We start from the raw sequence: 27,512 nt of genomic DNA, 5'->3' as shown, positions 1-27,512 counted from the left end.
ATACACGTTTGGCAGAAACTAGCTCATGAAGTCCTAATGCCCTATTTCTAATGGTGGTCAATCAAATGTCCCCCAGCAGTCTACCACCTGGGACAAATGGTGTAATGACAGGCCAACCACTATACCTTGAAATCAACTTTTCCCTGTAACTAAGATGGAAAGGTTTGTTAACCCTACCAGGCTGCTGCCATTTGTCAGAAGGTGTGAGTGGACAGTATATCTCAGAAATATTTACACAGATGCCCTGGTGTTTGACTTATCCAATATTATAGCAATAGCCAGCGAGCAAGAATCGTTTCTGCTGCATCTTTTGATTAGCCCATGACATAGCCCCCACTTTCACAATGGAAATTAAACCAATGATATGGTTATGTATCAGGTTTCAGATAAAGGGATCCTTTGTCTTTGTCCAGTCGTTTTATCTTGTTCTGTTCGCACAGGTTTAATGTGCTATTCTGATAAAGGCAGAGTATTAGGAAAGACAAGTGTGAAAATCTAGAAACATTTTTGATTGTTTAATTGGTTTAAAAGATGAAATTATATCCATCGTGTTTTATAAATTAACCCATACAGGAAACCTGTTATAATTGCCTGAGTTTGTCTCAATCATGTTATTGGAAGATTCTCTTTCGGAGTCCAGTAGACAACATACTAGGAAAGCTTAAATAAACACCAGGAGTACAGGAAACATTTATACTATCTTTAGCAAGACCTACCTTTGTAAATGCACATTTCAGAAGACACCTGTGTAAAAGCATACAAAAGGAGGCTTTTTGTGTTCTGGCCTTGAGCTCTGGCACTACAAAAAATGGTCATGAATCTAATTCTTTAACCTAACTCTTTCAAAGTACAGGGGAAGTCAAAAGAGGTTAAAAAACATCATATGATCCTACATTACATAATAAAACAAATATGAAAACAATACTTTCTCTCATACACAAATCCTTTCTTGCCTCTTGGTTTTGTATCCAGATACAATGTAGATGGCAAGTAACAGCATGACTTTCACAATTCAGAGGCAGAGGTAGATTATAAATACAGGTATTTTAACACCTGGGTGTAGTCTGCAAAGGGCTTTTGACCCACTCCCAGTTTGAATAAATCCCTCCCATCTACACTGAATTTGATTTCCATTTTGATTAAGGGCATTTTCCCTCTGCAACGTGAATGATTGATCCAGAGTGACGCTACCTTTCCCCCAGAAGTGGATATAACCATTGATATTTGAAAAAATCGCCATCAGTAAACTTGCAGATTTCTGCTTTTTGTGAATTAACTTCCCTGATTGGCCAGGGCATCAGTTCAAAGACTTCCTGGTTCCTGGTTTCAAGGCTTGTCTTAAAGAGACTGTGCTCCAGAAGTCGTAACTTCTCTCAGCAGAGATTTGCCTCTTGGATTTATTCCCCCTTGTCTGCTATCTCCAATCCTCTCCCTCCACACTTGTTCAAGAAAAGAAAGAGACTCCTGTTGTGCTTGGCTCCCCTCCTTGCTCTGAGCTTCGCCAAAAGTGCAGAACACTTTCTGTTCCAATTGGGGGGGGGGGGGAGGATAGAGGAAGACTTAAGTTCAAATCTATCTGAATTCAGCAGGATCCACAATGGCAAAAACAAAGTAAGTGCATAATCAGCCCTGGACTCCCATGTTAGGGATGCCAGCCTCCAAGTGAGACCAGGGAATCTTCCAAAATTACATCTCATCTCAGGCTTTAGAGATCTGTTTCCCTGGAGAAAATAGCTGCTTTGGAAAATAGACACTATGGCATTGAAGCCAACTGAGGTCCGTATCCTTCCCAGGTTCTGTCCCCAAATCTCCAGGAGTTTCCTAACCTGGAACGGGCAACCGGACCACCCATCCCCCACAAGTGGCTAGAGGAGACCTGGCAACCATACCCTATAAACATAATGAATGAGCTCCAACTTGTTTTGCAAACTGCAAGTATTCATTCTTTTCTATCCAGGCTCTTTTCACTTCCAGCAGCACCATTCTGAACAGAGCTACAGCCTCTGGAGCCTAAGCCCCTTAGACTCCAGTGGTCATTGAGGGATAGAACTGGTTAGGATTGTACTGTGTATCTGAGGGAACCACAGATACATGCCAGTCGAGAGAGAGAGACAGAGAGAGAGACAGAGAGAGAGAACTCAAGTTTCAGCAGTCAAGGGCATTTGTCCTTGTGAGGTATTTCCCACAAAGTTCCATTATCAGAGACGGAAGACTATGTGTGCTGCCTATCTGGAGCACTTCCCTCTTCATGCATTATGAATTAATTTATTGTTATAGTTATTATCATTTTTATGAAGTGTACCGAAGCTCTACTTACCCAAGATCAGCTAATTTTTTAATGAGCCGTTGTATCGCTCCGTAACCAAATGGGACGGCTTTTCCGAAGCTCACTCAAATTTTTCACAACTTCAGCATGAAGTATCTTTGGCATTCCAAAGCACAAACAAATACCATCATAGCTCGAAAACACTAATAGCAAATATTTGGTGGGGGGAAATAAATTAGATCAGAAAGGATCAAGGGTATCAGCTTCTAGAAAGGAGGAGAGATTTTTGAAAGCCTTTTTCAGCGTAAACAGCAATTTATTCAATTCCAGACGAACTGTTCCCTGAGAAAGGAGTGCTTGACATGAGGGTTTGCACTTTACGATGCCCTCTGTGATTTTATAGCGCATCTTTCCATGAAGGAACCCCTTTATAAGAATGAATGGGCTAATGGTTCATGCTTTGGTCAGGCGGATCATGGGTCATTTAAGAGATCCATGCTGTTGGGAACTGTTTAAATACTGCTGGGAATTTGCATGTAAAAGAGGAGGACCAGAGAAAGCAAGCAAAATGAGACCGAATGAAGAGATAAAGCCAACATGAAACTCATCTCAGAATGAACGGCCTGGATATTGAATAAATTGGGTTGAATGGGAAACAAACTATGTATATAAGAGAATATAAAGCAAACTGCTGTAAGGTTTTTTTAAGTTTTGGGTGGACGTTAAAAATACAATTGAACAGATATGCTCCAGATTATATAGTTACTAGCCAGAAACCCTATTGCACCCAGGAATGCAACGGGCACTAGAAGTGGGCTTCTCGATGCGGCCACAGCCGGCCAACCTTCGGGCCATGCACACAGCGGTGGGGCCAGTCATCCTGGAGGGTGGTGGATCTGAGGGCATCTTGGATAGCCCCCCTGCGGCCACCAGGAGCCTCCACGGTGGCTGGGATGGCCCCCCATCCCTAGCCAAACAGGGGAGTCAAGTAGGAGTACAGGCTTGGCCGGGCCAAGCAGTGGCCAGGCCAGCATGGCACAAGTCCACTACCGTCAGTGGGCCACAGGTGTGGGTGGGACGAGCAGCAGGTGGGCCAGCATGTCGCAGGTCCACTCCCCTTGGCAATCAGGCTACATCTGCCTGCGAGGCTGCCAGAATGCTGTGTGGCTGCCTTGTGGGGGCGGGCGCTCTAGGAGGCAGTCCAATCAGGGAGCGCAAAGCTGGGCACATCCTGATTGGCCCATGAAGTCCAGACCCGTTCCACCTGCCATGGCTCTGCACAAATATATATAAGAGCCACTAAGTGTTAAGGATATCCCGATTTGTATCTGAGGAAGTGTGCAGGTACACAAAAGATTATACTTTGCACAAACTCTGTTGGTCTTAAAAGTGCCACTGGACTCAAACTTTGTTCTGCTCTTCAGACCATGGCTACTCACCTAGATCAGCTCCCTGTCACTGCTTTCTCTCAGCTTTAGAACCACTCTCTCATCTGGAGTCTGAGAAACCCATTCCATATGTTATTCATTCAAAAATAACAAACAAACCAACCCAAGATTATAAGAAGCTTCAAACCATGGGTTCTTCCAAAACAGCATCCTGTTTGCAAGAGAAACCAGACTAGCATTTTGTTTTTATAAAGCTGTGACTAAACAGTCAAGGAAATTTTCAGTTCTATCCAAAAGCAGTTATTTGTATTGTGAATGTAAGAGCAACCTGCCACCAACAAAGCTCTCCCACTCTATTTTTTTCTGTCTTCTGCACATTATTTATTTGAAGCAACCATTCTTTCACAAAGACCATTCTTTCACAAAGACCCAGGGAACTATATGGAAGATGTGACATTGTCATTGATGTTACATATACATCCACCACAGAGAATTATAAATTATATATAATTTATATATTTATATATTTTTAAAAAATATGACCATACACACACACACCAAACATCAATGTGCTGATTATTTAGACATTTATACTCTTCTTTACTCTTCAGTGGAGACCCAAACCAGGCTACAGCATCGTTCTCCCCTCTTTCACTTTATCCCCACAAGAAAAACTGTGCAATGTAGATTAGTCTGAGGGTAAGTGAATGGCACAAGATCACCCAGTAAGTTTCAATGGCACAGCAAAGATTTGAATCAGGGTCTCCCAAATCCTTGTATTCTTTTAAGCAGCTGGTGCTTAAGTCTCTTGCATATTTAAACTCTGCCAACATGTTTGACATTCTCTCAGGAAGGGTCCACAAACATCACAGATTGGGGGGTTGTATGATAAAAGATTGCTGGAGGAAATTGAACATGGGACAAAATCCAGGACAGCTGTAAATTATGCCACAACAATTGAATTTACCATACTGGAATGTGTCAGTCAGACATGAGCCAATCACCCCACCTGTTCAGTTCGTGCTGAACAGCTGTGGACACCTGTCAAGCAGGTTTGTGTACAATTCTGCAAAACTGTGCATGCACAGAAACATTGTGCATGTAATCCCATCAGCAGTTATTAGCATAACTAGGGACTACCTGGACAAACACAAAAGGGTAGAATTCTCCTGCAACAGCATTTCTTTATTATCAGTTTATATGATTAGGGACTGACTTAACTGTCTGATGGAACAATTGCCTGCTGAGTTTCACAGTAAGGAAGGAGGCTAGTAAAACCAGATTGGGCTTTACTGCACCACTAGGAAGGAACACCGTGAAGCAACCTACTAAACAGCCACAGGAAAGGCAATAAATACTTAACCAGATGTTCAAAACTCAGCTTTTCTATTTGTGACCAGTGTGCAGCGTAGGAGCTGAATTGGCAGGTGTTGGAGCATCCTAGAAACATCTCACCAGAACAGACTTTGTGTACTGCCCACTGATAGAGTCTATTCCAATATATAACCAGCCTGACCTGGGTAGTCCAGACTAGCCAGACTTTATGAGATCTCAGAAGCTAAGCTGAGTTGGCTTTGATTATTATTTGAATGGGAGACCACCAAAGATTTCCAGGGTCTCTGCATAGGGCAGGCAATGGCAAATGACTTTTGAACATCTTTTGCCTTAATAACCCTAAGAGGTCATCATAAGTTGACTAACTTGATGGTACTTTCTACCACCAGCCGAAAGCATGTTTCTCTTGGAGCTCAAACCTTTTGCATAATGAATCCTGCAGTTTGTTCAAACTGCCCGAGTAAAACTTTAGACACATAAATAAGGATGACTAGTTTTGGCTTCAGCCCTTCACCATTAGCAATGGTTGCCATGTGGGATAAAAGAACCCCCAATAAATGACATTTTAAAAGCAAGTTACAGCATAAATAATCAGCCTGAGATTCAAGGACTTAGCAACGTGGCTCTCATCAAAGTGAAAGGACGTGAGCACTGACACCTCTAACTGAAAGTTTCATATCCTTACTAAGTTTCATCCTTTGGAATTATACCCTGCATTCATGAATGCAAGAAAATTCATAAATAGATTTCTTAACAATGACAAGAACTGGTAATTTGGGCTTTGACGGTAGAAGTGCCAGACTCACAGACAGACACCATTGTGGGGAACTTTGCAGAAAAGGGCATTAATTGCAAATACATAGCTTTTGTTGTGTCAGGCCTTGTCTTTCATTAAATAGTTGTTTTGGCAATGCCATCACCCAGACAAAGGCTTTGTATTCAATGGCCTCTTAACATAAAACGAGGCATTTTATGAAAAATCTGAAATCCTCTTGTTCCCAGTCAAATCTTCTCCAATGCTATACTTAATGTAAGTTTCCATTAGGGTTTTTTTTCCCCCTTCATAGTAACTATTACCAGAGGGGTTCCTCACCCCACACCCAAATGCACAAACGCTTTCTACAATAGACAATCTATTGAAGCACCCAAAGAAGTAGTAAAGGAGATTGCAAAGTACTCTTCATTTGGCCGAAGTTTGGCACAGCAAGTTCTCCACTAGCATAATAAAGGGGGTGCATCGTAAATGGTTCACCACTGATCCCACTGAGTTCAGCCATAATACAACAACAGAGTGCACTGGATTCAAGCAGCATGCAACACTGTACAACGAAAGTAACCACTGAGTATCTTTCACGTTTTCAGCCACTTCTTAGCACACGGACGCAATTTCCTTTTGCACGGGCAAAAATAAATTCAAATAAAAATGGCATTTGTATTAGGTACAGGATAATGGATAAGGCATCCTTGAATACAGTCTGAGTCACTCATTTGAAGGTATTTTTATATGCAGTCATTCAGATGGGATTTCTAGACTAGTTTTTTAAATGGAAAACAGCAAGGTAGTCAACCTACTCACTGATTTTCAGCAAGCTGAAAATGCTTTTAATTGGTTACAAAATTACATCCGTCGACAGTTCCTTTTCTAAGTGCTTACGTGAAATAAAAGATTGTCAGCAGGGTCGGCAGCAGAGACCTGGGAAATACCTGGAGATATTGGAGTTGGAGCCGGAGCAGGGCAGGGTTTGGGGAAGGGAAGGATTTCAAGGAGATATAATGCCACGGAGGTCCACCTTCCCAACTAGACAATTTCTCCTGGTGAACTGATCTCTTTTCCTGGAGATCAGCTGGAATCCTAGCTGATCTCCAGCTACCACTTAGATAGAAGCTGGCAATCCTAATTTTCACTACCATCCAAGGCAGAGCTAAACGGATTTCAAGGGCAGAGCATTGTTAATTCACACTTGCTGTGTTCTATTTGACTTATTTGCAGCTGATCTCTTATAAGCTGGGTCAGCTCCCAGCAAATATCCACTTTATTTCAATCACAGTCCTGTTGTTTCAAAATTAATATTCAGCTTTAATCAAACATACTGTCAAATATTAATTTGGCAGCGTGTTTGGCTAAAGCTAGCAAGAACAGTAACAGCTCTAGATATATGAAGATCTTAAACTTCCCCAAATATTACTTTCTCCAATGCAAAATGAACTCCAGTGCAAGCATACTTTAAGCAAGCAAGAATGCCAGCGTTTGTCTTGCATGGCCAAATAGAACAGAACTTTTCCAATGATCACATCAGTGCAATAGGATAAAGAGCTAATGTCAGAGAGCACTTTCAGACAGTCTTTTTAATCTATTTTGGTACCTGATGGAGAAGAGGATTTCCGTTCTCCCTCACATTGCAGACAAGCATGTTCTTTAAACTGCTGTTGATGGTAACTCTTTCCCCCCCCCCCTCATTTCAGATGTCTAAAAAGGCAAGCAGTGTCCCATTTTATCAAGGTTTGATCCGTTTTTTAACCACTTGTCCTTCAGGGTTTTTTTTAAATTATTTTTATCTGGTTGTCTTTCTGAATTACAGTAGGTGACTATCAGAAATATGTGTAGCACTCTGTAATGAGCCTACTTTATTTCTCCTGCCCTTTTCTCCCTTTTGTAAAAAAAAGTGAAACAGTTTACCAATATATTGTTGTAGCAATATGCTGATATACAGATATAAAGACATGACACAAGATTGCAATAGGGGGGAAAAGGCACTGGAAAAACTGTGACAATGCCACCGCATTTCAAATTCAAAACCCAATCAAAATGACCTGCACGTAGTTCAAATAGTCAGTCTGAAACTGCCCCAAAGAATCAATCCCACCTCACTTTTATAAACATTTGGGGAAGAAACTTATTCAAAACAGAATAATGTTTATGTGCGAAATCCTCCAAAATCTACCATGGAATGGCCTACAGATAAAGAAAGTTGACATAAAGTGCATCAGCTTCACTGGAATGTAAAAGAGTGAGGGAACTTTTTCTAAAAATGATAGATAATGAATAGGAAGTGGATCAACAATCTGATTTGTCATGTTTCTTTCACCCGCTATCTAGTGTATTTTCATCCTGCCCTGCCTCCAAAAAACGTGTGTGCTGGCTTGGGGGACTTGGGGGAAAGTGAAATTCTATAAGCCTTAGTTTTGCTGGGGGCCCGTGAAGCCAGGCAAGTCATGCAAGGGCAATGGTAGGGCGATGGTAATCTCCTCTGTATTGTTCCAATTTTAATATATGTTCTACTGAGGTGAGCACAAGTCATGCAAATGGCTTTTATATAATGTCTGGGTGAGTCTAATTGGTATGAACATGGAGAATTTGTCATGAAGGGGAGTTTCAGTGGTAGATCTCAGCAGCTGTGTGTATGTGATACTTTCTTCCCCAAAGGAGATGTTTTCTTTTAAATATACAACCAGTTCCAAAGTTTGTTTGTTTGTTTGTTCGTTTAACAATCTCTTATCTTCCATTTGATTACCATAGCTAGGAGTTCATTTGAGAAGTGCTTCAGGGGCCCAGTTCACACAGTGTGTATGTGTGGGAGGGGGTCTTGCCTTCTCTCTGTGTTGATGCCTGGCCCCAAACAGACCCAGAGACGTTATTTTATCTCTGGGGGAGGGTACATGTGTGAGAATTCAGTACACATGCAGCCACTCTTACAGAGGAAATAACATTTTCCATGTAGTCTATGCTTTGATGGAACCCACATTAGGTATTACTGGAAACCCAGGACTGAAAAATAAATATTCATTCATGATGAATGAATATTGGGGCTCCAGTAGGATTGCCGGCTCCATGATATCTGGAGGATGCTGGGAGGGTGGGGTTTGGGAAGGGGAAGGACTTCAGTGCCAAAGAGTCCACCTTCCAAAGTGGCCGTTTTCTCCAGACTTCTGTTGCCTGGAGATCAGATATGATCCCAGATGATCTCCAGTCATTACGTGGAAGTTGGCAACCCTAGGAGTCATGCAGATGGCCAGAGGGGAAGGCAGGAGTGTCTCCTTCCCGTGGTTTTTCTAAACTGAGTTCCCACGGGGAACTTGCAGTTTTCAAATACCTGCTTGTCCTCATAGCAATGTGATAGATGCAATATATAGTTTGGAGCCAAGTCTAGTCACCAGTTTTCCATGCATAAGCTTAAAGAACAATATCAAACATAAAACATGGGTAGTAACAAAGCATAGTTGTTATACAATGTTCATTGAAAAAAAGGTAAAGAAGAAATATTCCTACCAGTAAGTTCAGCCTCTTTTTTCTAAGCTTGTCTTCAATGACTTCTCAAATCTGATTCATTCTGCTCACTTCACAGAAACTTCAGACAAGCTGAAACATATATAAACAATAAATGAGAAAATGACAACAGACTCACAACATGACTGTCCATCTTTGTATGTGATTAGTGACAGCTAATCATCTCCCTTTTCCCCCCATTTCCTTTGCCTTCCCCATCGATGAGTTTGCCCAATCACTGTCCTATCTGAGTAACAGGTATTTCAATGCATTTCAGGAACTGAAACTGCAGTTCTTGACTTTAGAATCAAGGCAATATTGGTTTGTAGCCCGTTTTAATGGGTGTTTTTATGGGGTTATATTGTATTTTATCATTTTATTTTGTGTGAACCACCACGAGACCACTGGAAGAGCGGTGGTATAAAATCAATCAATCAATAAAAGTTATGAGGACAATAATTGGTCTGATGGCTGCTTGGTGCAGGCTGTTGAAAGCCTGTGTGATAGTCTCTGCCAACCGTATGATAGGAAAATGATCACTTTTTAGGAAAAAGCCAGAGTTTGGAGAGTTTTCTCAAACCTGTTACCATATGTTAATTGTATCTTTTCCTGTTTTTTGAAAACAGCCCTGAGCCCTCAGGGAGGGCGGTATATAAATATAATACAAAATGAAAAAATAAATAAATAATTTGACTGAGGGTAGAGTTTCCCCCCACTTGCCCCACACTTTCTGAATTAGAGGTGGTCACTGATTGGTCCTGGATTTAGTGAAATAGGTGGGTGTACCTGACATTGGCTCCCACCCACCCACAGCAAGAGCTGGCAGCTCAGCCTACGGCCAGCCCCTGACCCACTTTTAAAGCAGGCTTTACTCCTTGCATGTATAAGAACTGAATGCAGTTAGCATCTGTAGTGAAATAAGAAAGCAATATCTTGGTTAAGTCCTGGGGATTCCATTGTTCTCAGTGTTATAATAATTTGCAGCTCAAAAATGTACATTTCTAGTCTGCTCCTGAAGTTCCTTTGCAATAAAACTATTACTGTGAGGTCACTTATTAATGTTTTCTCCTACAGCTTTCTTGGTCTTGTGATTTTTGATGTCAGATTTGTGTCCATTCATCTTTTGCTGTAGGCTTTGGCCTGTTTGCCCTTCTTTACCTCCTGTCATGCTGGCTTAGAAACAGACTTGGATTTCCTTGCTATGCTTTTTGATAGCTCAACAGGAACCACTTTCTAGACATTAAAATTGACTCTTCTTAACCCTTTGTGGCATACTATAATTCTTTGCCGATACCAGTTAATTTTTTAATCCTTCAGACTGCTTCTTCCTCAATTAATTGTAGTTTAATGCTCCTTAATTACTCTTTTGTTTCTCTGTGTGAGAGAGGATAGAACTTCTGACCTCACTCCCTCTCCATTGTGTGTAACAACCTAATTGGTTCCAGTCCTCCACACAAAGCATCACGTGTGATTTATGACAGGGTTCATACCAAGCCTCTCTATGCTCTCAACTCCTCCCTTTCTTCCCTCCCTTTCAGTAATTTTCTGGATAAAAAAATGTGGAAAACAATTTGCTCTTCATGGCATCTGTAGAAGTGAGCTCTGAGTCATGAACGCTTGTGCTGGAATAAGTGCTGTTCGTCTTTCAGCTGCCAATGGACTGGTGTTTTATTTTGCTCCAACAGACTACAAGCAAGGCTAGCCCTCTGGAATTGTTTATAACTCGTACGCAGGATTATTAAGTACTGTAATTCTACAAGTGAGACTCACACTCAGGGTAAATTGTGTGTTTGTGTGACTTGTGTGTTTTTCAGGTGAACCACCCACTCACCAGCCAGCCTGCCTGCCAGTGGCCCACCTTCAGAAATACTGCCACAGCTGGCCAGCTCAGGAGGTGGAGGAGGGTGGCTCCAGATTCCCCTCTTCTTCTCCCCAACCATTTTTAGCACTGTCACTTTTCATGCAGTGTTAGCTCTGGCTCTCCCTTTCTTCCCTCCCACCTGTGACCCTGCTCATATGTAGCTTGCCTGTCTAACTATCCCCACCTCCAGCCCATCTTCCTGGCAAATGCAGTGATGCCTCCAGCTTGCACTCTCTCTTGCCTGTTCACTTGGCTTAGGTGGTGGCAGTGACTCCAGTTTTCCCACTTGCCCCACAGAAGGGGACACATGGAAGATAATGTAGGTAATGTTCTTTGCTGCCCCCCCCCCGCCCACACCTAGGTTTTCAGTCAAATACTCCCTATCTGAATACAATCTCATTCTTTGACTGTCAGTCCACATCCAGACCAAGTAAAGTGCTAGATCTAGGATTTAGACTGCTAAGCAGTCCAAGGCATTTAAAGATAAGTGGCTCAGATGATGGGCTGGCTAGTACAAGGGCTTGGGAAGGGAACTCCCTCAGCATTGAGTGCCATGACTTGAACTCACATACAGACCACTATAGGGGAAAGATGTTGGTGTTTAGAATCTCTCAGTACAGTTTCGTATGCAGGAAAAGCAAGGGGATATTTGGTTGCTTTGTACTTCTGGGCTTTGTGTCTGGGTGGCACTGCTCATGCTGGTGAACCTATTGGGCAGCCTTTTGGGAAATCTACATTTAAGGGGCAAGAGATAATACAGTGCAATTTAGCTAAGTACTATTTAATAATAAATAATCCCCAGTTAATCACAACTTGAGTCTGAGTCTTTCTTTCGGGGGTCTGTGAACAAGGTCTTCATATGTCATATTAGAATGATACTTCAGAGGTGAATAGTTCAGATGTTCTGATCAAAACAAACAAAATTATGTCATAAACAGCAGATGACCATGAACATTTAGTGGAACTTCCACATATATGGAATTTTCTGACTGTTGGTAGCCGCCCAGAGACTTTGTAAGAGGGAATGGCCTATAAGTCCAATTATGAACTTAAGCAGTTTGTGAGTGGGTGGGCAGGTAGTTGTGAGTTCCTGAATTGTGCAGGGGATTGGACTAGATGACCCTGGAGGCCCCTTACAACTCTGTGATTCTATGAATAAAATAAAATAAATACATTTCAGAATCAGTTAGGGTTGCCAGGTCCTCCCTGGCCACTAGTGGGTTGCCAGCTCCTGAATATTTTGGGGGTGAAGCCTGGGGAGGACAAGGCCTTCAATGGGGTACAATGCCATAGATCCCATCTTGCATCATTTCTACTTTCTGCAAGGGAACTGATCTCTAAAGCCTGGAGATGAGTTGTGGTGCCTGGGACAAGAAAGGGGGCAGTTACAATGACAGGAAAGAATGATTTCACATCTGCACTATTTTAGTGAAAAATGGATTCTCGGGAATGCTGACAATTGAGTCCATAGCAGCCACAAACCCTCTATGCAGCTTTAGGCAAGTGACACTCCTCCCTCCTTCTGAAACAGGAGAATAACAATGCTGGTGCACTTTATTGTAAGTATAAAAAGAAGACAATCTATAGGAAGTACTTATAAGACTGAAAGTATGATATCAATTCCAATTATTCCAATAACTAATAATAACTATACTATTATATGAATCTACTCTGCACCCAGGAACAGAAGATGTTACAATGCTTTACATTTTAGCTCTTGCTTTTATTATTACCTAGCCAGAGAACCATTTTATGACTTCTATTTTCTCTTCTCTGCTAAAACAAAATTCAATGCTATTTTTAAAAATGTAGTTTTTGCTGGGGGGGAGAGGTTTCTCCAATCAGTGCGGCTTCATTGCTATATATGAACTCTTCTTCCCTTTTTTGCCAGTTTTATTACTGATAGATCATCACACGACATCGACATACAATGTTTCTTTATACTGAGTCTGAGTAATGGTCTATGAGAATTACTTAGTCTGACTGCTAGTGACTCCCCCAGGGTGTGAAGTATCGGAGCATCATGTACTGGATTCTTTTAACTGAGGACACAAAGGGTTGAACTTGAGACTTCCTGAGTACAAGGTTCTGTCCCCTTTCTTCCCTGTTTTAAATAGTATTGTTATAATTTTGTAATTGTGTGTTTTTCTTCATTAACCATCTTGAGCAGATTTTGGAGAGGTGGCCTATAAATTGTCCAAATAAATATATTATTTTGTTAACACCTGCCTATCCTCTGGCCTCATTAGACAAAATAAGTGAGTGTTCAGTCCCCAGTTGTGCCATAATCTTGCACATAAAAGGAAACCCAGAAGTCTAATTTGAAAGATAACTATTTTTCATGTTCAATGGATGCTATTTTTTTCCCTCGAACACACAAACAGCTTCTTATAAGGCAAGGTATAAATTGCAACACTGCTGCTGGTGGGTGAGGGGAGTGATAAATTGGAAATACAGTTACCGTAGCTTAGTTTCTTTCTCACTGCTCCTCAATAATCTTTTATCTGGTCTCCGGCTAGATAAAGTTGCTATTTCCCCAGGGAGTAGCTTCCTCCCTCAACCTTTGATATCTTCAAGCTGAACACATTGCTATGTCTCAGTGAAGGCTAATATCTTAAATGCCGTTTATTTGTCAATATCCAAGGGTCTATTCCCGCAGACAAGCTTTCTCTAAGGGTGTAATTTTTGTGGTTTCTGTGGTACAGCATACCAGGCTTTACACAAGCACTTCACCCACAATTATCACTGTGCCTTCATTAACTGGTATCTGATACAATGCATTCCTTTACTGTGGTTTTTGTTCCTTCATTATTCTAAAATATAGGAAACCACTTCTGTTCTGTTCTGTTCTGTTCACTCTATTGTTTGGCAATGGTCACATTTCCCAGGGAAGCAAAACTGAGTGAAGTATAAATATATGAGAGTCAGCCTTTGCAGAAGATTTCTCTCTTCGTCAAATGGAGAAAATACCTCTGTTATTGGGAAGCCAATCAGAATCACTCTGTGTGCTCTCCCTGTGTAGGCTCAGTCCTGGTTTAGCCAGGAGGGAGTTTAATTTTTTTATAATCATTGTGACAGCCATCCCAGAGAAGAGGAAAGGCAAAAATGACCTCCAACAAATGTTTTCCCCACTCGGTATGTAGCCCTGCCTATCACAGACTCCTCTGGGTGATATCTGATCTTTCCGCCTAGATTTGCCTCATTCATCTGGCACCACACATTTTCTATGCCATCCTGAAGGTAGCAAATGTTGGTCCCTTATCCGGTCTCCAAGGAATGGGGGGGGGGGTAAAGTTTGACCTCATACAAGATATTATGGTAACTCACATTCTCTTTAAAAAGCAGAAACTAAAATAGATACCTTAGATCTTCCTCAATACATGCAGTATGACTATCGTTGACTGACCATTGAAAGTGGGAATATAAAATCTACCCTAAACATTTCATTTCCACTGAAACATAAAAAAAGGAAACAGAAGGAAAAAAATGTAACCTCTTCTCCAGGAACCAAGCTATTTTGAATCTCAATGAAAGCAACTGTGGTCTATATATTTTTCCTCAGCCACTTTTTAACACAGCGAATGACAAGCACTTGACCTTATATACTGATATAGACAGATACTGGAGCTCTACTTAGACCATGGCTTTCTAACAGACATACATGTTTAAGGTTGCAGACCTGCTATTCATATTGTATGTGTCTGGAAAACACTGATGTAAAATGAATACACCCTTACAGTAAACACAGTTGTCTTGTAAAAGGTGAATCCCTCTGAGGGGCATCACTGAAATTTTCCCAAGATCAGTCGATTGCTTTCATAATCGAATGCATGCAAAAAGTACTGTCCTTTTGAATTCAGTAGTGGTGCTCCCTGGTTATCCGAAGCAGTCAGCTTGCAAGCACAAAAGACCTGCTGTTTCCCCTCTCTTAGGAAAATGCTGTGCTCTGCCAGTGAAGACTACCTGCATAATGGAGTCAAGGGCATCCATTGACTGTCTGTCTCACAGTGAGCTCAAACAGATGACGCTGGGAGTTCACTGTGATGCACTTGCTATTTTCCGCTGTGGGTGAGAGGCATTTTTCCCCTCTCGTGTCTGTAGGCTTCTATTGTCTTCAGGGGCAGCCATACGGTTGATGTAGGGCTGAAGTGTTTTTGCAGCTGCACAGACCACCACCCGCCTCCTCCCCACACACATACCCCAGCATCTACTTTTAGCCAGTTACTGTAAAGGGCAGCTTTCCTGAAACAATGAATTCCTTGACGGCATCCACTGTCTTCAGTACTTGGCTGAAACATTGTCCTGCTGTTCTGTTGTCTGGAGGAAAGGAAGAAACAGCTTATATTTTGTAGCAGTTGGTTACGTCAGGAACCAGCGAAGAATTGCTTTCCAAGAATCCACAGTTCACTGTCTCAGAGGTTTGTGACAATTAAACAGAGAGGGAGATTTGCCTAGGATATTCTGGGCAGCCCAAGATTGTTTTATTAATTGGAGTCTGGCAGTATTTCCTTTAGCTCCCCATTTTGCAATCACATTTTTAACAGCCTCTTCCCAATTTCAGTTTTCCAACGGTTCAAATGATTTGTGTCAGTCAGCAACTGGTAGTATGAAGGTTTTATTAATTTTGGCACTGAGATAGAGTCTTATGCGTCAGATGACCTAGAGCAGTGGTCCGCAACCTTCCGGTTGCTGCGGACCGCTGCTCCGGAGTGGCGGGAGAGGGTGGCCAGGGGCCCTGCAGCCGCCGGCATGGTGGTGGCGCAAACGCACATGCGCGGATTGCCATGCACGTGCGTTTGCTCCCAGCAGGGGTGCAAACGTGCGTGTGCAGCAGTCCGGGCATGCGCGTTTGCGCCGCCGCCATGCCAGCGGCCGCGGCTCCCTCTCCCAGCCCCTCCGGGCTGCCAGCAAATCGGCCGCCAAAGCGGCCAATTAGTTTGCGGCTCGGCAAGCTTCTCTTCCCCCCCCTCCCGAAACAAGAAGCTCGCCGGGCCGCGAGCTAGTCGGCCGCTTCGGCGGCCGATTTGCTCGCTGCATGGCGAGCTTCTCGCTTCGGGGGGATGGGAAGAGGGAGCTGCGGCCCAGCGCCAAGGCCTTCACGGCCCAACACTGGGCCGCGGCCAGCGGGTTGGGGACCACTGACCTAGAGTATACGTAGAAAAATAAGAAAAGGAAGGCAAGTACGGATGCCAGCCTCCAGGTGGAACGTGGGGATTCCCTGCAATTCTAATTCAACCCCTGTAATTATACAGATCAGTTACCCTGGAGAAAATGAATGTTTTGGAGGGCATTTTATTCCACTGAGATTCTCCCCAGTCTTCACCTCCAAATCTCCAGAGTTCCCCAGCCTGGAATGGGGAACCCTATCCCCCTACCCTGTTAGCATAGAGATGTGATGATCCAGAACAAAAACTATCAAGGGGATGGGAGGCCAGTTCCATACCTCCTTGGACTTTTTACTATTTTTCCTCAGGAGAACCTAGGGGCAAAAAATTATGAAATATTTCCTTTTCAGATTGAGTACAATAGTTTGATTCAGTCAAAATGCTCTCTAGGAAGTGTGTTTTATAAAGATTTTATATAAAATCATATACAGGACAAAATAATGATAATTTCTGTGTATATAGACATATTGTACATATCTTGCCATAGGAAGGCCTTAGCTGTGTAGGACTTTTCAACTTAAAAATGAGATGACTTGGGGGGTGGGGGTGATAGAGATTTATAACATTATGCATGGGGTGGTAAAAGTTAACAATGAGATTTGCCCCCCCTCAAAATACTAGAACTGAAGGGCATCCAATGAAGCTAATGGGCAGTAGCTTCAGGACTTCAGTATACAAGAAGTGATTAAAATGTGAAATTCGCTTCCAGAGAATAGGCAGCTTAAAAGGGGAATTGACTCACGGAGGAGAGGTCTATCAGTGGCTGCCACTGTAACAAAATGGAAGCTCCATATTCAGAAGTGGTAAACCTCTGAATCCCAAAGCTTGGAAGCAATCTCAGGGAGAAGTCTTGGCCTGTATGCTTTGTTGTTGGCCCTCAGGAAGAACAGGTTGGTCACTGCATAAGTCAGGATGCTGGACTAAACGAACCACTGCCTTGATCCAGCTTGGCTCTTATTGTGTTATCTTCAATGGCATATTTACCATGGCTAATTTGGGTCTATAATGAATATGAAATAGTTCAAGAATTAAGATAATTTACTATCAACAAGTTCAATTTTTTGGTGTTGTACAAATTAATATTCAATGTATCCCCTATGATGTTGTATGTAAACCACCCTGAGCCATATGGAAGGGCAGTATAGAAATCAAATTAAATTAAAATTAAATTAAATTAAATTAAAATATCAAAATCCACCATAAAACAGTTGACTTCATGAAAACCATTTTTAAGTTTTTGTTTCAAATATTATTATTTCTATTTCTCTTATGCCAGAAATGAGTCCTTAGGTAACATAAGGTGCAGAAGTTTGCAGCTACCCTCTCCTTACAAATTTTGGGTACATTTTCAATTTTTTTTAGCCAAAACTAAGGCAGCAATCGAGGGCAAAAGAAGAAGGGGACGACAGAGAATGAGGTGGCTGGATGGAGTCACTGAAGCATTAGGTGCAAACTTAAATGGACTCCGGGGAATGGTAGAGGACAGGAAGGCCTGGAGGATCATTGTCCATGGGGTCGCGATGGGTCGGACACGACTTTGCACCTAACAACAACAAGGCAGTTTAGTTTCCTAAGCATACCAAACTATTATTTTATATGATTAAAATTTTGAAAGTTTTTCTTTGGTCTCCAAACAATAAAGTATGTTTAGTTTAGATAAGGAAATAAGTATTGTGCATATTTCAACTTTTCCACTTGTTTACATTCCTCATCCTGGGAGGGAGGGAAACAGTGCTGAATCTGCACGGAGCTTTTATTCCAATCCCAGGTTGATTCAATCCCTGCTGTCTACACTGAATGCGATTTGCATTTTGATTTTGGGTGATTTAAATTTTTCAACTGCAAGAAGCCTAATTGATCCTGAGTGACCCTACCTTCGGTATCCTGGAATGGGTATAACCCTGAATATTTGAAAAATTGGCATGAGTAAACATGCAGTTTTCTGCTTTTCCTGAAATAACTTGTTGCTGCCTCATAGTTCCAATGTGGTAACAAGGCAGTCTGTCCCTGATTGACTGGGTGCCATTTCAAAGAATTCCTAGTTCCTGGTTGGAAGATTTTTAAAGATTTTTTAAAGGTTTAAGGTGATTGTGCTCCAGAATCCACACTTCTCAGAGCAGTGATTTTCCTCATTCTGTGAGATGCTGCTGCTGTCTCATCTCCGCTCATCTCAGCTCCCCCCCAAATGCCTGCCACCACCACCACCACTCGCTTGCCTGCCCACTTGCAGCCTCACGCAGATGGATTTCTGTTTCAAGTCGGGGAAGAACACAAATAATCGGGTTTAAATTTATCTGAATTCAGCAGGATCAAAAGCAGGGGGGGAAGCTCTGTGCAGATTCAGCCCTGGTTAAAAACAACAACAACTTTTTTTTCCATGTCCTGAAAATGTCTGGAAAATATACATCTCTGTATTTAATGGCTGTGAGCCTTTTTAAACCCTCTGCTTTCTGCTCCTACACAAAAAGTGTTGGGGACCAAACACTGGTTCAATATGAACTGGTTCAGGTTGCAAACCAACTTCCAGGTTCATCTCATTTTGTTGGTTGATTTGTGAATTGGCCATGAACCAAACTGCAAAAATGTCATTCATTCCCATCCCTACTAGAGAGAGATAGAATCCCTGCCAACCATTTTAAGTAGGATTGTTTCTACATTCTGCTTAGGCTTCCAGTGGTGGTTGCCATGGAAAGGTCATCCAAAAGTGGTCTCTTCATGCTTGCCACATACTCACCACATTGTCTATGGGCATTATGTTGTAGTTGCATCTACACTGACCACCAGAAAAAGTAGATAGGTGAAAAGAGAACTCATATTGGGAGCACTTGCAGTATAATAGTTTGGATAAATTACACAGGTAAGACTTTTTCTGGAGAACTGATTCATAAATCAGCACCCCATATAAGATCTCCATCACTCCCTCATTCCCAGTGATCCTCACATGGAGGCCATCAACCTTGTGAACTAGGTTTATGTCTGTTTCTACAGATGTTCATTGGTGGAAAATCCTTCCAGAAAATTAACGTGCCTGACACTCCTCAGACTTTACAGTGAATCTATGAGCAACAGAATCCTATTTATTTATTATTTGTAACTCTTTCTGATGTAATCTGTGTTTTAAATATATTATCATGTTTGGCTCAAGACCTCAGGTCAATGCAGTTTATTGTTAATATAAAGGAAAGCACTGATTATTTACAAAAGGATTATACAAATTGCATAAAGAAAAAAATATTTATGAAATCTCCTGCATGGACCTCTATATGTTCTTTTTAACCAGAAATTTTCCATTCCAGCAAAAATGGTGACTGTATCTGGTCTATGACGGAGAAAAGTATAATAGCTCTATCCTGTAATTTCACTTTTTAAGGATCCAGTTGAGCAGTGCAACAAAAATGTGCCTTCTTCTCTTTAATTCCCATAGAATGTTAAGATTTCAGCAACTTGTTAAATTTTGCAAACCCACCAGTCCTTTGATAAAGGTTAATGTCCTTGAAATACCAGGAACCTGAGGAGGGTTTTTTTTTTAATTCCTTATAAAGAATGCAAGCACAAAAGACAAGACATGATTAGGTCTCTAGACTCACCAAATGAATGAATGAATGAAATGAATTGCTAAAAAGAAGATTACAAAGGGTGAACAAGGTGCCTTCAGAAACTGGCAAAACACATTTGCATTATGAATGTGAACGATAATTACAGAGCTGCCACACCACTGACAAGATTTTCATACTTTTAAATATTATGAAGATTTGGTCTTTAATAATTACAGCTGGAATGTTTTATCATTGCAAATAAAATAAAATAAAATGAGCTTCCTCTTTTTTTCGTTTTCATATTGAAAGAAACCAGATTGCATTTGGAATCCTGATTAGGTACAACCTTTACCTCTGAAAATTAATTTTTGAGTTTTCATGTCTCTTCTCCCCCTCCCCCCCCCCACAGTTTTCTCTGCATTCAGTTACTGAAGTCTCTAGTTGACATGATCTTAAGAAATAGGACTAGGAAGAGCCTGTTTTCTTGGAGAAGTGTTCTAATGTAGGATTAGAATATAAGTGCTATAAGGCAGTGGTCCCCAACCTGCGGACCGCGGACTGGTGGCGGGCCGCGAAGGTTTCAGCCCGGGAAGCTTCTTACTGCGGCAGGGCGGGGAGAGGGAATCGGGGCCGATGTGCGGGCACGGCTCGCGGGGCGCGGCCCGATGCGCGGGCGCGGCCCGATGCGCGGGCGCGGGGCGCGTGCCGCGCCCCAATGCCCTGCCGGTCCCCAACCTCAGAAAGGTTGGGAACCACTGCTATAAGGTAAAGGTAAAGGTATCCCCTGTGCAAGCACCGAGTCATGTCTGACCCTTGGGGTGACGCCCTCTAGCGTTTTCATGGCAGACTCAATACAGGGTGGTTTGCCAGTGCCTTCCCCAGTCATGACCGTTTACCCCCCAGCAGCAAGCTGGGTACTCATTTTACCGACCTCGGAAGGATGGAAGGCTGAGTCAACCTTTAGCCGGCTGCTGGGATTGAACTCCCAACCTCATGGGCAAAGCTTTCAGGCGGCTGCCTTACCACTCTGCGCCACAAGAGGCTCTTATATCAGTGCTATATCTGGGTTCAAATCTTCTAGCAACCATGAATCTCATGGAATGACTTGGGACAAGGCTCAGCCTGGCAGCTTGACCTGGTTTACAAGGCTTACATAATTATTTATTAAGTGGAACATTTCTGTGTTAATTTCTGTGTCACCAGATTAGAAGTCCACACTCCTAAACACTACACCCAGCTGACTCTTGAATGGAAGAGCCATGAAGAGGTGGCAGGATAATGAGGGAGGGTTCTCTTGTCAGGAAGCGTGCAAATACATGATTTCCTATCATGTGTTTGCAAGCAGGAGGCAGTGCACCTCCATGCGGAAATAGTCCTAGTTTATCATTCAGACCAGATGGAAATCAACTATTGCTAGCTTGTTGCCAACAAACCTGTAGGATTATTCTTTTCCCCCTGATCTTCACTTCCTTTGCCCCCAATAAAACAGAGGGGTACAGAACTGTATGCACTGCATGGATCTGGGAGATACAGGACTTCCAGAGAAAAGGATTTTAGGAATCATTTTGGGGTGTTGTGTGAAAGAGAAAACAAGAATATTGCACTACATGGGCAGAAGTCCTTGGGGCTACAGACTGAAACCAAGCATTAGACTGGTTCCGCACAGAGGCATAAAACCCATGCCACCTTCTGTTAGTACAGTTGTAAACCACTCATTTGCAATCTTCCTGACGGGAGACCCCTCCCGCATTTTCCTGCTACCTGGTCATGACTTTTTGCCTCCTGACGAGGCGGCAAGGGAAAACAACCTGAACTTCTTTCCTTGCTCTTTGGCTTGTCAATCACCATGAGACACCAATCCCATTATAGTGGTTGTTTCAGGAACTCAAACTTCCTTCAGCTCTTGAGCTCTGATTTTTTTTTTTAAGTGCGCTCCCACATTGCTTTGGAGAAACGCCCCCCAAAAACTAACACGTCCACATTGCTGCAGGATCATATCACAACAATAAAACATTCCCTCCTCTCTTTGGGATTCTTGGTGTAATGGTCTCTGTTTATGTTTGGGTAGATTTGTGATAGACTGGCCATGGTAACTGGATCACAATGAGTGATTGTTTGTTCACAGTAAGGTTTTAAAACAAAGAGCACGGATGCCTAGCTGATCGGGAGAGGGCTGCTTCATCACATCCCCCCCTCCCTTTTCCCTATTCATATCCCACTGCTAGAAAACACAAATGGGAATGTGTTTTGGCTGCCTGATCCCAAAATTACTGCGCACAGTGAGGAGAACATTTTATTTTAACATAGGCCACATAGCTTTGCAGACGTGCAGCAATGCAGGCCGTGCCATTTATTATTTTTTAAATCACGATCGGGAAATGGACAGGGAAGGGAGAGTGCGATGGTGGGCAAAATGCTGCCAAGACTGTCATGCATCCCTCCCTCCACACAGGCTTGTCCCTGGTTGCTCCCAGATGTGAAGTGCAACAAGTGGCAAATCGTTTTTTCGTGATTTCCCTCTTTGCGGAGCACATCGTGGGAAAATCTGAGTCAGCCACTGGAGAGCTCTGGGTTGCTGCCAACATCATGTGGAAGCAACGCTAAAACCCGAGAGCAACAAGAGGCTGTCCTGCGGAATCGGTCTTAGTCTTCATGCTTTTTATGAAATGTTAACAACCTCTTGGCATTAATGGCTGTTAAGGAGCCCAAAGGTGGAGCAGTGATTCAAAAAAGCACATTTCTATTTCTAAAATGTATTGTTTCTAAAGAAAGCAAAGCCATTCCCTTTCCAAATCTATGATCATGTGCTAGTGCTATGCCTTTCTGTATGTTTGCCAAGCCAGCTACTTATAAGATTGAATTCTTTTCATCTGTAAAAATCTACAGAATGCTCCGAATTGTTTCCTAAAAATGAAATATAAAAGGCGCAGAAGAAAATGATGGCTCATGCAGAGAAACAGATGATCCTGAGCAAACACAAATGACCCTTTGGATAAATCCATAATCCTGGTGCAAAGGAATATAATTCCCCTTTAAAGAGCATATAAAATTACTGTACTTCAAATTATAATGTGTTGTGATACAAAGTGAATCCAACCCTATACATCCCATCTCTCCCTCCAGTATTGCAGTACCTGGCATGCATAGATATACACCGAAGAGGCAATTTGCATTTTTAAATGCAGATTTGAACACACACACACATACACAATGGATGCCATTTTAAAGCATTTAAAGTTATTAAATTATTACATTATTAGGTCTTAGTCTTCTCTAAAACGTCCAGCCCTAAAGATGGTATGTAATTTCATGGGATTGTGTTTCGTTCCATTTCCTAGACATCATTCTTTTTTGGCAGCAAAGGTGTCATTTTGAAATCACCACGCTAGAATCAACAGCATGCTGTCAAGGGCAAACCAGATGTTCTTATTGCTCATCTCCAGAGAAATCCCTGCAGAATCCTGTACTTTCTTGTCTCATACTGGATAATCAACTCCTGCAAAAGCCATCCACTACTGCATGCTTACAATATGCATAGAGTATAATGGAAACACATTGGGCTGGATCCCACGGAAAGCAAGCACAGGTACAAGAGGTGAGGCCACTTTTGCCAATCTCCACCCTTATGCATGGTACCCTTTCATGCTGCTCTGGGCGGGGGGAAGAGGGTATTAGTGTCCCTAGGTTCCCTGGATCAGCATTGGGTGGTATTTCAGGCTGTGGCAAGAAGGAAAGGAGGGGTATACAGGCATCCCTCCATGGAATTTAGATGAAATCCAAACGTTCTCTCTTCTGTAAAGCATTACTCCATAGTGGGCTTAATTAAAACAATGAACGGACTTCTTTTTTAAGTGACCTGTTCTGTTGCTGATATAGCTGACCTGGGCTTAATAGAAATCAGGACTGACCCCAGGGGTACATACATGAACAGGGGTACATACATAGGGGTACATACATATACTGATTTGGACCCTTGGCTAGGGTTGCCAGCTCTTGATTGGGGATACTTGGAGACTTTATGGATGGAGCTGGGGGTGGACAACATTTGGGGTAGGATGGGACTGCAGTGGAGTATAATGTGCCAAAGCAGACATTTTCTCCAGATGAATTGATCTCCATCACCTGGAGATAAGCTGTAAAACCAAGGGAACCCTAGGTCCCACCTGGGGACTTGCATCCATAGCCTTGGTCCATCCAGGTCAGTGTTGTCTACTCAGATCGGTAATGGCTTTCCAGGATTTCAAGCAGAGGTCTTTCACACCACCAGCTTCCTAATCTCTTTAACGGGAGATGCTGGAGATTGAGCCAGGTATTTTCTGCATACAAAAGCAGAGCCTCTTCCACTGAGCCATGGCCCCTCTTTTCCATATGTGTGTATGTATACACACAGGAACCCATATTGACTTACAACAATGTCTACTGTGAAGTAGGTTAGACTGAGAGTGGGTGACCGGCCGAAGGCCACCCAGCAAGCTTCCATGTGGCAGAGAGGGGATTTGAACCAGGGTTTCCCAGCCCCTGCTCCGATACTCCTGTGTACTATAGCACACAGATTCTAATAATATTCCGGTGCTGCTTTTTTAAAATGTCAAGTCTCTTTTGGTCCAGGGGAGTGGGGTAGCCACTTTTGGGGAACTGGGGCAGGAAGACTCCCTGGGGACACCTTACATATGGAAGCCCCCTTGCTTTTGTGCTTAATATGCAATCGTACCAGCAATGGAAATGTATAGCTAAATGACAGAACTAAAGCAGTTCCACAGGGCCTGCAAAAGGGAGCTCCTCCACCAGGCATTTGGCTAAGCTCGATCTGTCCATCGCTTCCAATTGGCGCCCAAACTCTCCCCTCCTACCGTGACTGTTAACAAAACCACTCAACCCCTGGGTCTCAGTATTAGTTGAGTTAAGGCTCTTGCAGTTTCACCTTCCTTTACTGTTATTGTTATTATGTAAATGTTATTGTTGTTGTTATCGCCTACTGTTACTTGAATGATGTTACCTGTACTATTTTGTTGTTTCATGTAAACCGCCCTGAGCCTCCGGGGAGGGCGGTATATAAATACAATAAATAAATAAATAATAAAATTAAAAAACTCACCTATATGAAAAATACACCATAGTCATCCCCTCTGCAAAGAATGGGCAGTATAAAAATCTAAATAAATAAATAAATAAATAAATAAATAAATAGTCCCTGTGGCTTTATACTCTGCTGAGGTCCCAGAGCTCGCAGCTCTACATGAGTTGAGAGTCTGACTGGGTCTGTCTTGCATCTCAAAGGCAACAGTGAATTGTTCTGCCAACTTTTCATTCAGAACATGTATGATCCAGTGATCCAAAGCTTTGATTAACCCTAGTCAAAACAGCATTAAAAGAAGGCCACTCTCCTACCCCAGTCTACTCTCTAAGACTGGGATAAAAAGCTGCTTTAAGGGGACGGTGGGGAGAGGGATAGAACAGGAACCTCGAGAGTTTTTCTAGGCATTGCTAATTCAAATCAGATATGAACAGCACACAGCTCGAGGTGCAAACGGAATCTGTCACTTGCTGAAGGCTCATGTTAGATTAGCCATTTCTAGCTTTGATTCAATCCAGATCCCACCTGCTTTTTAATCTATTCTTGCAGGGACAGATATTACTTCCCCAGAGCATGAAAGGCATCTATTTAACATACATAGATTAATGTGACAGATGACATGGCCCAAATCTCTGACATGCACACTTACAAAAATAATTTGCAGTACAGTAACTTGTAATGACACTGCTAACAAGCAGACCTGAAATTTTCCACTTATTCTTGACAAAGTGAGTGATAAAAATGAAAAGAACCTCCCTGTTCAGTGCACTAGGATAAGCAGGAAGAATTAAAACACATGGCTATATGTGCTCTTTTACCCCAGCCACTGGTTTGTGGGGCAAAGCACTAATGCAAGACCAAATCCAAAGGAAATCTGGAGGCTGTATATGATTAGTTCTGAATCACAACAATGCATAATTTCAAAAGTAATCATCTCATAATACAATAAATTAGATGTGTACCCCAGTCTGGAGATAATTTTTCAGAAGCAAAAGTAGAGAGTATCATCTAAGCATGCGCTCTTATGTAATGGGGTCATTCTCTGACATGCTCAAAAAGTAATTGACTAACTGTATTTTTAAAGGTCCATGGAAAGTCAGTCTGCATTCACAAGTGTTGCAAATTACATAGATTTAAACAATTAAAGGAGTGAGGTGAATAGGCAAGGTGGTCATTTACAAAAAACAGCCCAAATCCCAACTAGAATTTAAACCATTGGGGATGAGGGTATCGAAGTCTAAAATACAATAATATCCATGTGGTTGTAAATGAAGCTGGCTGTTACCTTCAAATATTGACCCAGTTTTTATAATTTCCAATCCAAAGAAAGCAAAGTCATCCAATTTATGTTTATGTTAAAGCCAAAGTTGAACAATCAGGGCATCCAGGGTTTGATTTCGAATATGGCATCTGTGCTCTGTAATTCTTATTTTCAATGCTCTTGTGGACATTCCTATGTATTCCAAGCCACATTTACAGTAAATCATATAAATGATATTTTTAGCACTAATGCGAGCCATGTACCATTTGGAGTGCACCATTATACATGCACAAGGCTCGTGGACTTGTGGTACTTATTCAGCAGGAAGAAAGGGGAAGGCGATTGTAAGCCACTTTAAGACTCCTTGTGGGATGAAAAATGGGGTATAAAAGCCAAGTCTTTTCTTCTTCTTCTTCTATGTCTAGTAAGTGTTTTCAATTTGCAGCCCTGAAAATGGCTTGAGTACTTTGAATATCAGAATAGCAAGAAACAATTTCACAGACTTAAAAATAAAATTAAAATACAGATTAGTGAAGCTCTTCCTTGCTATTCACTTAATTTCTTAAAAATTGTAACCCTAAACAGAAATAAATAAAACATATAGCAAAAGTAAAACAGTGGTAATGAGTCTACAGATGGGCTTCTATTATAGGTTGCCAAATATTTAAAAATATGTCCATGCACAATTGTTGCTTCTATGGCATCATATCAAATGTTGATAAAGAAGTCCTGTGGGATTCTCAAGGCAAGAGAACAACTGGGTTAATTTGGCATTGCCTCCTTATTGCTCTCCTATCCAAATACCAACCAAGGACAATCCTGCTTAGCTCCGAAAGCCTAACAAGGCTGGTCTAACCTAGGCTATCCAGGATAGTTCTAAAAGCATGTTAGCTTCCCCCAAGATCAGTGAATATTCTAAATCAATGTTATTGATTCTTATAGAATCATAGAATCATAGAGTTGGAAGGGGCCATACAGGCCATCTTGTCCAACCCCCTGCTCAACGCAGGATCAGCCCTAAGCATCCTAAAGCATCCAAAAAAAAGTGTGTATCCAACCTTTGCTTGAAGACTGCCAGTGAGGGGGAGCTCACCACCTCCTTAGGCAGCCTATTCCACTGCTGAACTACTCTGACTGTGAAAGGTTTTTTCCTGATATCTAGCCTATATCGTTGTAGTTTAAACCCATTACTGCGCGTCCTTTTCTCTGCAGCCAATGGGAACAGCTTCCTGCCCTCCTCCAAGTGACAACCTTTCAAATACTTAAAGAGGGCTATCATGTCCCCTCTCAACCTCCTTTTCTCCAGGCTGAACATTCCCAAGTCCCTCAACCTATCTTCATAGGGCTTGGTCCCTTGGCCCC

General features: G+C 42.2%; 1 protein-coding gene across 10 annotated transcripts in view; it reads right to left on the bottom strand.

Moving 5' to 3' along the window:
• Window positions 1-27,512, bottom strand: part of CHL1 (cell adhesion molecule L1 like) — a 305,295-nt gene that overhangs the window by 219,503 nt on the left and 58,280 nt on the right. For all 10 annotated transcript variants that reach the window (XM_077325211.1, XM_077325215.1, XM_077325209.1 and 7 more), the window contains one exon: window positions 9,257-9,346. The gene's annotated coding sequence lies outside the window, so the exon portion shown is untranslated. The remainder of the gene's footprint in view (window positions 1-9,256; window positions 9,347-27,512) is intronic.

The sequence above is a fragment of the Paroedura picta genome, chromosome 3 (assembly GCF_049243985.1).
Source record: "Paroedura picta isolate Pp20150507F chromosome 3, Ppicta_v3.0, whole genome shotgun sequence".
NCBI classification, from domain to species: Eukaryota; Metazoa; Chordata; class Lepidosauria; order Squamata; family Gekkonidae; genus Paroedura; species Paroedura picta.
Note: the sequence above shows the minus strand (reverse complement) of the source record. Positions and strands in the feature narration are given on the sequence as shown.